This window comes from Triturus cristatus, chromosome 7 (assembly GCF_964204655.1).
Source record: "Triturus cristatus chromosome 7, aTriCri1.1, whole genome shotgun sequence".
Lineage (NCBI taxonomy): Eukaryota > Metazoa > Chordata > Amphibia > Caudata > Salamandridae > Triturus > Triturus cristatus.
The window spans coordinates 5,968,056-5,977,232 of NC_140590.1; positions in this window are offsets into that span (position 1 = coordinate 5,968,056).

A 9,177-nucleotide genomic window follows, 5' to 3' on the forward strand; every position below is an offset into this window, starting at 1 on the left:
ACTGCAGCCTGTGTGAGGTAGTGTTAGCACTCCTCACTGAGGTGTAGGTTCCTATATCTCACCATACACACACATATAAACCTATCAGCCACCCCTATAGCAGGCCCTATCAATCCTGAGGGCAGGGTGTTTGGTTTACTATGTGAGGGGGTGCTTCTGCCTGAGCAGGACCCCTCTGCAGCTGGCAGAGTCTATTCTCTGCTGCTGTTTGTGGATGCGGTTAAACCATATACTCTTAAGTGCATTATAACCTCGCGGTAAATGCTAACTTTGAAATGACTGCATCAAAACATGTCGTGTTTGGTGTCAAACAACTTGAAATCATACCCCCACACCAGTAACTGGTGTGGGAGTATGATCCCACCCTTCTAGAGGGGACGACATGTACCCACTGTACTAAACGGTAGAAATCTCCAAGAGCCCTGGCATCACAAAATGGATGCCACCAGCACAGACACTGGGCTGCCCTCCTGCTGCTGACCGAAACTCGCAGTGGAGGAAGCCCAACAAAAGTTATCCTGTCACAGGGAGGTGTTACCACCTCCCAGACAAGATTTAGTGTATTGGAGCTGGGTGGGTGCACTCTTAGAGTGCTTTGAAGTCCTGCACTGGGGGAGCAGTCGGCTCCTCTGTGCATATGCCAGCTCAAACCGGTTCAGGGGCTACCTGCCCCTGCTCTGGCATGAAACTGGACAAAGGAAAGTGGGTGTAACTACCCACTACCCTGACCCTCCTAGAGGAGTGATCATAGAGCTAGTACCTCCCATAGTTTCACTATAAGAAAGCAAGCATTGCCAATGCAATTCAGATACACCTGGACGACGCTCTACAAAGAAGAATCCTGGCCCTTCGATGTTCCACTACCTTTGGAAGACTGAAGAATCCCCCTTGGAGTCAAGGAGTAACTCCCCTGCTTGGAAGGCACCAGAAACTTGAAACCCGGTTGCAAACTTTGACGCTCCCACCGGAGTCCGAAGTCCCTGCAACCCCAGAAGCAGATTTCCTGACCTCTCGACGGCCATTTTAAGTCCCCAGTGAAGCTGTGACATCTGGACCGCACGAGTGATGAGGAACTGCAATAACTGGGAACCGTGCACTGATTTCGAGTGCAAACCCTAAACAACGTTCAACGAACTTGTGCTTTGGACCACTTATGGCGCAAGTCCCTAGCAGGTCTTGTTCCAAACATCAGCTGCCTACTCTGTCCCGAGTGACCGTGGGCTCCTGTGAAACTTTTCCTGTGAAGGCGTCTTTGCAGTTACTTGCCTGTTGGCTAGTGACTCCCCCGAAGACTTTCTACCTGACTTCAAGGGCTCTCCTGGCTGCTCCGGGCCTGCTCTCACTCACCCTTGCTGGGTGAGGCCATCGGACATTGCTGGTCAGCTCTATCGACTATCTTCAGTCCACACAAGACTTGCAGTTGCCAAGGTTTGTTGGCTCCAATCTGGTTGCCAACACTGTCATCAGCTGCAGACATTGTGGGACCCTCCGACTCCAGCTGCTAGTCATCTTTGATCCCTCCTAGACCTCGTGAGCAAAGAGTCAAAACACCTTTGACGGCCTGAAGCGACGCGACATCTGTGGTCATCCATCTTGCTGGCAAGTGACTCTGAACACTGTCCCCTCAATTTTCAGGTCCTCTCCATCTTCGATCCACCTTCGGATTCCAGCGGACACCTCTCAAGTCGTCGCAAGCAGCAAGTCTTCAGTGATCTCCATTGAAAACAGCATCTCGACCCGACACCAAAAGACACCTATGCACCCGGCTTCCCTGGGTGAGGTAACTCATGCACTCCGGTGCCCAAGTGTGTGTTGGCCCTCGAAATACTTACCTTGTAAGTGGCTTGCTTGTTGACTTCTTCGAAGTGCCCTAAAACTTTAAAATACAAACCGCGACTTGCTACATTGTAACTAATAGGAAACCCGCGGCTGTGTTTAGACACTGCACACGTCTCCCTTGGGCTTGTTACTTACCTGCTAACACTGCAGTAGTGAAGCCCCAGCGATTCCCAAGGCCCTAGGCTTTGTCATTTTGCAAGTCGAGTTTGTTAACCCATTTTCTTAGTATATGGTCTGGTACGCCTCTAGGGCTCCAGCCATATTTGTGCTTAATTTATTGAGAACTGTTGACATTTGAATGTTTACCTGGCTTCTAATCTCATAAAGAGATTAGTAGAGTGTGTCCTAGAAATAAATACATATATATTTGATATATATACTTGTGTGGTGTCCTTTCATTTGGTAATTCAAGAGATTAAAAGGTGAAACAAGCTGCTTTACATTCCTCAGAGACTTAGCCTGAAGGCTGCTCTCCACAGCTACCACTAGGATAGCTTTCTTTAAAAGGTTGTCTTTAAACCTATCTACCATAAGAGTCGAATTAGACTGGTGCAAGGTGGCCACTATAACTAGTGACCAGCATATGCCAGGCCAACTTCTCACATTGGTGGGCAGCGTGTGGGATTCCAGCTTGCCATTGTTTTACCAGAAAATCTCTATTTGAATTACTAACTGAAAACCACTAAAGGTACTCAAGGTACATATAAAGTCAAGCTAGTATCAATAAGTTCTACTAAACTTAGAGCTGTTTGTGAAGGGATAAGCACACCCTTGCTACAGCTCAAGCTAGGTCCAGTAGGCCTCAACTAGTGTAGGTAGTACAACACTGCACAACACTAGTATGTCCTACGAAGGTGGAGCCAGTGGGTCCACTCCATCTCAGTACAAAGATATAGCCTACACTGAGCTGAAGGCCTTATGCTTTGAAAGACAACTGAGAGTAGGCAGGAGTCTTTCCTCACAACACCTGATAGATCTGTTAGTAGCAGATAACCTGAAACAAGCTCTAGGAGCTAGTGGGTCTGCATCAGGGAGTGGGTCAACCATAGTCACTGGGTCTGATGATGAAAATCAAGATGACCTGGAGTCTGTGATTGAAGGGCCAGACCAAGAAAGGTCTGAACAGGACAGAGGAATTCTCCATAAGAGAACTGACTAAGTGGAAGAGAGGCCTAGGTCCCCCTCAAGGGACTCCGACCACTCACACCACTCTGGAAGAGAATCTGTCCAGCAGAGGGGATCAGACTATCCTAGAGAGACCTCCTCTGAAAGAAGGTTCAAGATGCTCCAGTATGAGGAAGCTTGGCTTGCCCTCAGAGCCAAGCAATTGGCCTTAGATAGGGAAGCCTTTGAACTCCAGAGAGCTTCCTGAAAGAGGGGTTAGATACCCCTGGTGGCAGCAACAGTGTCCCTAGAGGCAGAGATTACATTCCAAACCATAGGATCCTGTCCAAGGTTGTTCCTCCCTACCAGAGTGGGGATGATATCCACAAATGGATAACTGCTATGGAGAGGGCCTGTAAAGTTCAACAGGTCCCCCAGACACAGTGGGCAGCAATCTTGTGGCTCTCCTTTTCAGATAAAGGTAGAGACAAGCTCCTCACTGTTAGGGAAGAGGATGCTAATGATTATGAAGCCCTGAAGAGTGCTTTGATAGATGGGTTTGGCTTAACCACTGAACAGTACAGGTTGAAGTTCAGAGACACCCAGAAAGCACAGACTCAGGATTGGACTGACTTTGTTGATTGTGCAACCAAGGCTCTAGAAGGCTGGCTGGCTGGGTGGTAGTTGAGTAACTGACTTTAAGGGATTGTATAATCTTATAATGAGAGAACAGATCCTTAATAATTGCCAAACCCAGTTGTTGCATCAGTGCCTGGTGGACTCTGATCCGACCTCTCCCCAAGAATTGGGAAAGAAGGCAGACAAATGGGTCAGAACCAGGGTGAGGCAGAAAAACCAGAACCAAGGTGGTGACACTAAGAAACAAGATCCTAAAGGCTCTGATAAAGGTGGGGATAAGGCAAAAGACCATAAGTCTTCACAATGAAATGAAATGAATGAATGAAATGAAAAGAGCATTTATAAAGCGCGATGGCTACCCTAAGGCGTCTCTCCGGGGGACCCCCCCTGATGTGTTCCGCTATATCCTGGCGCTTCGCAACCAGACCCGGAAATTCCGAGAACTCGCCGAGGCAAACCTCGAGGCTAGCCAAGAAGAGATGAAGCGCTGGTATGACCAGAATGCCACGCTGGTCGAGTTTCAGCCGGGCCAACAAGTCTGGGTCATGGCCCCGGTGAGACCCTGCGCTCTCCAAGATAAATGGACTGGGCCCTTCAAGGTGGTCGAGCGGAAGAGCCAGGTCACCTATCTCGTCGATGTGCTGTCCCCGCGGAATCCCCTCCGGGTTCTCCATGTGAACCGCCTCAAACCTCACTTTGTACGGACCGAATTGAGTTTACTCCTGGCCACCGACGATGGGGCCGAAGAAGACACCGAGCCCCTTCCAGACCCCCTGGGGGCGAAAGAGACCGATGGGTCTGTGGAGGGAGTGAGACTGTCCCACCAACAGTCCGACGACTGCCGCCAGCTACTAGGGCAGTTCGCGGACCTCTTCTTCCTGACCACTGGGGTCACCAACTGGTGTGTCCACGACGTAAACACCGGCGACAGCCCGCCAGTGAGACATCGGGCCTACCGGGTCCCTGATCAGGTCCGAACCTGCGTCCAGACCGAGGTGGCGAAGATGCTAGACCTCGGGGTGATTGAACCCTCCGACAGCCCCTGGGCCAGCCCGGTAGTCCTGGTGCCGAAAGCGACTACCCCGGGTGTTGCCCCCGAGCTGAGGTTTTGCGTGGACTACCGCGGACTCAATGCGGTCACCCGAGCGGACGCTCACCCTATCCCCCGTGCCGACGAGCTCATTGACCGCCTTGGGGCCGCCTGCTACCTCAGCACCTTCGACCTGACCAGTGGGTACTGGCAGATTGCCCTCACCGAGGGAGCCAAGGAGCGCTCCGCCTTCTCCACCCCGGATGGGCACTACCGCTTTAAGGTGATGCCGTTTGGAATGAAGAATGCCCCGGCCACCTTCCAGCGGCTGGTGAACAGGGTCCTGTCCGGACTAGAGGGGTTCAGCGCAGCATACCTCGACGACATAGCGGTCTTTAGCTCCCAATGGACCGAGCACCTCCAGCATCTCCGTCAAGTCCTGCTGGCTCTGCGCCGAGCCGGCCTCACCATCAAAGCCAGTAAATGTCAAATTGGGCACGGCTCTGTAACCTATCTGGGGCACCAGGTGGGAAGTGGGCAGGTCGCCCCTCTCCAGCCGAAGATCGACGCCATCTTGTCCTGGGAACCCCCCGCAACCCAAACGGAAGTCTGGGCCTTCCTGGGCCTCACCGGCTACTACCGAAGGTTTATTAAAAACTATGGCAGCATCGCAGGCCCCCTCACAGAACTAACCTCCAAAAAACACCCCAAGAAAGTACACTGGACTCCCTCCTGCCAGAAGGCGTTCGACACCCTAAAGGCCGCTATGTGCGCGGCTCCCGTGCTCAAAGCACCCGACTACGCCCAGGAGTTTGTGGTCCAGACGGACGCCTCGGAACACGGCATCGGGGCAGTCCTCTCCCAGTTCGACGACAAAGGCATAGATCGGCCCATAGCCTTCATCAGCCGAAGGTTGCTGCCCCAGGAACAGCGGTGGAGCACAATTGAAAGAGAGACCTTTGCCGTCGTCTGAGCCCTCAAAAAGCTACGGCCCTACCTGTTCGGAACACACTTCCGAGTGCAAACAGATCATCGACCCCTGCGGTGGTTGATGCAGATGCGAGGGGAAAACCCCAAGCTGCTACGCTGGTCCATCTCCATCCAAGGGAAGGATTTCACTGTGGAACATCGCCCCGGGACGGACCACGCCAACGCGGACGGCCTGTCCCAATTCTTCCGCTTCAGCGAGGAGAACCCCCAAGTGGATGGGTAGTTCTCCCCGCCTTTCAGACGGGGGGGGCATGTGTGAGACCGGCCTCGTGGCGTGGACCCTCCCGACCAGCAAGTTACCCTACAACCACGCCGAACCTCGTGGACACGGCCTTCCGGCTCCCGTGGACCAACCTCCCGAGGGCCGACCAGATCCCCAACACGCATGCCCGGCCGAGGGAGAGAGGAACCCCCCAAGCCAGACCGAGAGGCGCCGACCCGGTCACACCTCTAGTCTCTTCCCGAGGGAGGTTTCGATCGACCACCAGGCCCCCGGGGAGCGGGCGCCTCGCCTGCTGGGCGTCTGGAGTCCCTCCCAGACCCACCTGAACAGATCAAAGGACCGAGCGACAGGAAACCCCATCACACCGCCCCCCAGGCACCAGACCCCTCTCCGCGAGGACTCCGGACTTCAAAGAGGAGGGGGAGTATAACAAGGGGTGCTGACGGGACGGGGGCAGAGAAGACCTGGACTGACGAGAGCCTGCTGACTTGGTCGCGGCTCGATCGCTCCCCGAACAGAAGAACGCTACCCAAACTCTGAACCACCTGAGCCCTGCGGATGCTGTCACGTCTCCCCGAACTCTGAAACCATCTGAGCCCTGCTGACGCCGTCGCGGCTCACCGAATTCTGAACCATCTGAGCCCCGCTGACGCCGTCGCGGCTCCCTGAACTACGACCCTCCGGTGCCTGCTGAGTGACTCACGGCCCGCTCCTCCAAGAGAATTGGCAGAGATTGCCGAGAGAAGCAACATCCCCTCAGCTCGAGGATTGAGAGCTGTGCGCCGGATACCTCGCAGAGACACTGACTCAAAGACTGTCCCGCTACCCCTTTTCCCCTCATCACGAGATCGCTGCTGCTTGTGGCATTTAATTCTGCACCTGCCTGGCGGACCATAAAGATCCCTGACAACCACCGATAAAAGCATATTATCTTACAACGAATTACTGTGTGGTGTCCCTTTATCCGAAGAAGAGCGTAAGCGCAGCGTGTGCGATCCTAGGGACGAGACCCTTCCAGGAAGGGCCTCCCTGCTCTTGCTCGGCCTATCTCTGGGTAAGGTGGACCTCCGGGTGGTCGGGAACGCATTCCGCAGCCTCCCCCGGGGAACGCCTCCCAACATAATCACTACCTTGACTAGGAGCAGCATGTTTTACAACAGCCAGTTCTTTGGGCAGCTGTATCGCCTCAAGCAATTTTCCAACCACTTCTGCATTATTTATAGGGGTTCCACTTGAGGTCAGGAAACCTCTCTGTAGCCATAATTGGCCAAAGTCGTGGACAACTCCGAAGCCATACTGGCTGTCAGTCATCACAGTCACTCTCACATTCCGCCCAATTTTGCAGGCCTTGGTTATTGCCACTAATTCTGCCACTTGAGCGGATTTAACTCCTTTCAAGGGTGATGCTTCTATAACTGCTGAAACTGTGCACACTGCATATGCTGCACTCAACACTCCTTCATCCGGTCTCAGACAAGATCCATCCACAAAAAACACATGATCACTTTCAGGCAATGGCAGATCTCTTATGTCTGGTCTGGGTTTTGTACAGTAATCAAGCACATCCAGGCAATCATGATCAACATCATCTCTCACCTGCACACTTTCAGCATCTGGCAACAGCGTTGCTGGATTCACATTCACACATCTCTCAAGACTCACGTTTGATGCACCTAGAATGACTTTCTCATATTTAGTCAGCTGACTATGTGACATGAACTGTGTCCGGCTCCTTGTTAAAAGGATTGCCACATCATGAGGTACAAACACTCGCAAAGGATATCCCATCACTATCCCTTCACTTTGCTCCAGACTTCGACATGTAGCAGCTACTGCTTTCAGACATCCTGGCAAACCCACAGCTACTGGGTCAAGTGTTGATGAGAAGTACGCAATTGGTCTCCTCAATCGTCCATGTTTCTGAATTAACACTGAGAGTGCACATCCATTTCTTTCACTGCAGTATAACTCGAACTCTTTCTCATAGTCTGGCATACCTAGGGCTGGCGCTTCACAAAGCCTGTTCTTTAATTCTCTAAATGCTGCTAATTCTTCTTTGTTTAACTCAAGGGGGTCCTTTACCTCACTTTTTGTCAATTTTATCAATGGCTTAGCAATCAGGGAAAAATTACTTATCCACTGACGACAATAGCCAACCATTCCCAGGAACATTCTCACTTCTCTTTGTGTCATCGGGGCTCTCATTCCTCTAATGATTCTGATTCTGTCTATGGTCACTTTTCTCAGCCCTTTCTCAATATTATGTCCTAGATACTGGACTTCTTTCTTGCAGAATTGCAATTTTGCTGGAGATACTTTTAGTTCTCCATCTGCCAAGTGATTCAGCAAAGCAATGGTGTCTACTTCACAGGCTTCACGTGTTTTTGATGCCACAAGCAGGTCATCAATATACTGGACCAAGACTGAATTTTCAGGCATTGATAGACTTTCCAGAGATTTCTTCAGCAATTGATTAAATATTGAGGGGCTCTCTGTATACCCCTGTGGGTTTCGGCACCTTGCCAAAATACGCTCTCCAAACCGAAATGCAAAAATCGGCTGGCTGTCATGATGCAACAGAATTGAAAAGAAAGCATGGCACAAATCGATTACTGTGTACCATTCTGCATCATGGGGAATCTGATACAAAATCACTGATGGATTTGGTACAATGGGACAGCATGACACAACAATTTTGTTAATTTTTCTCAAATCCTGCACTATTCTGAACTTCCCATTGGGCTTCTTCAGTCCCATTATAGGTGAATTACATGGACTGCTCAGTATTTCTCTCAACACTCCCTGCTGGATCATTTTCTCAATTATGGGTGTTACTCCTTCAATTATTTCGGGTGTCAGTCTGTATTGTGGAATGTTTGGGAAAACTACTCCTTCTTTTACTGAGATTTTTACTGGATATACATTTCTCATCATGCCTACATCTTCTCCAGTGAAATCCCAGACTACTGCTTTCACTGTCTGTTTTAATTCTGGGGGCAATTCATCAGGATTGAATACGGCATAGGTTCCAGCAACATCATTCTCTCCATTAGCTATAGTCATTTTATACAGGACATCTTCATCTGGTGTCTCAAAAGCTATTCCATCTGGAGTACAGAAAATGGTGCAGTTCATCTTGCACAACAAATCCCTACCTAGCAAATTCACAGGACTGGTGTCACACACCACAAATCGGTGCATGTCTGAAAATTTCCCTATTCTGACCTTTACCGGTTCAGTAAGGTAAGTCTTGATCTGTGTGTTAGACACACCAACTACTTGGATTGTTTCATCCGAGAGAGAAAGATTCTTTACATCTGCTGACCTGACAGTTGATCGTGTAGCTCCAGTG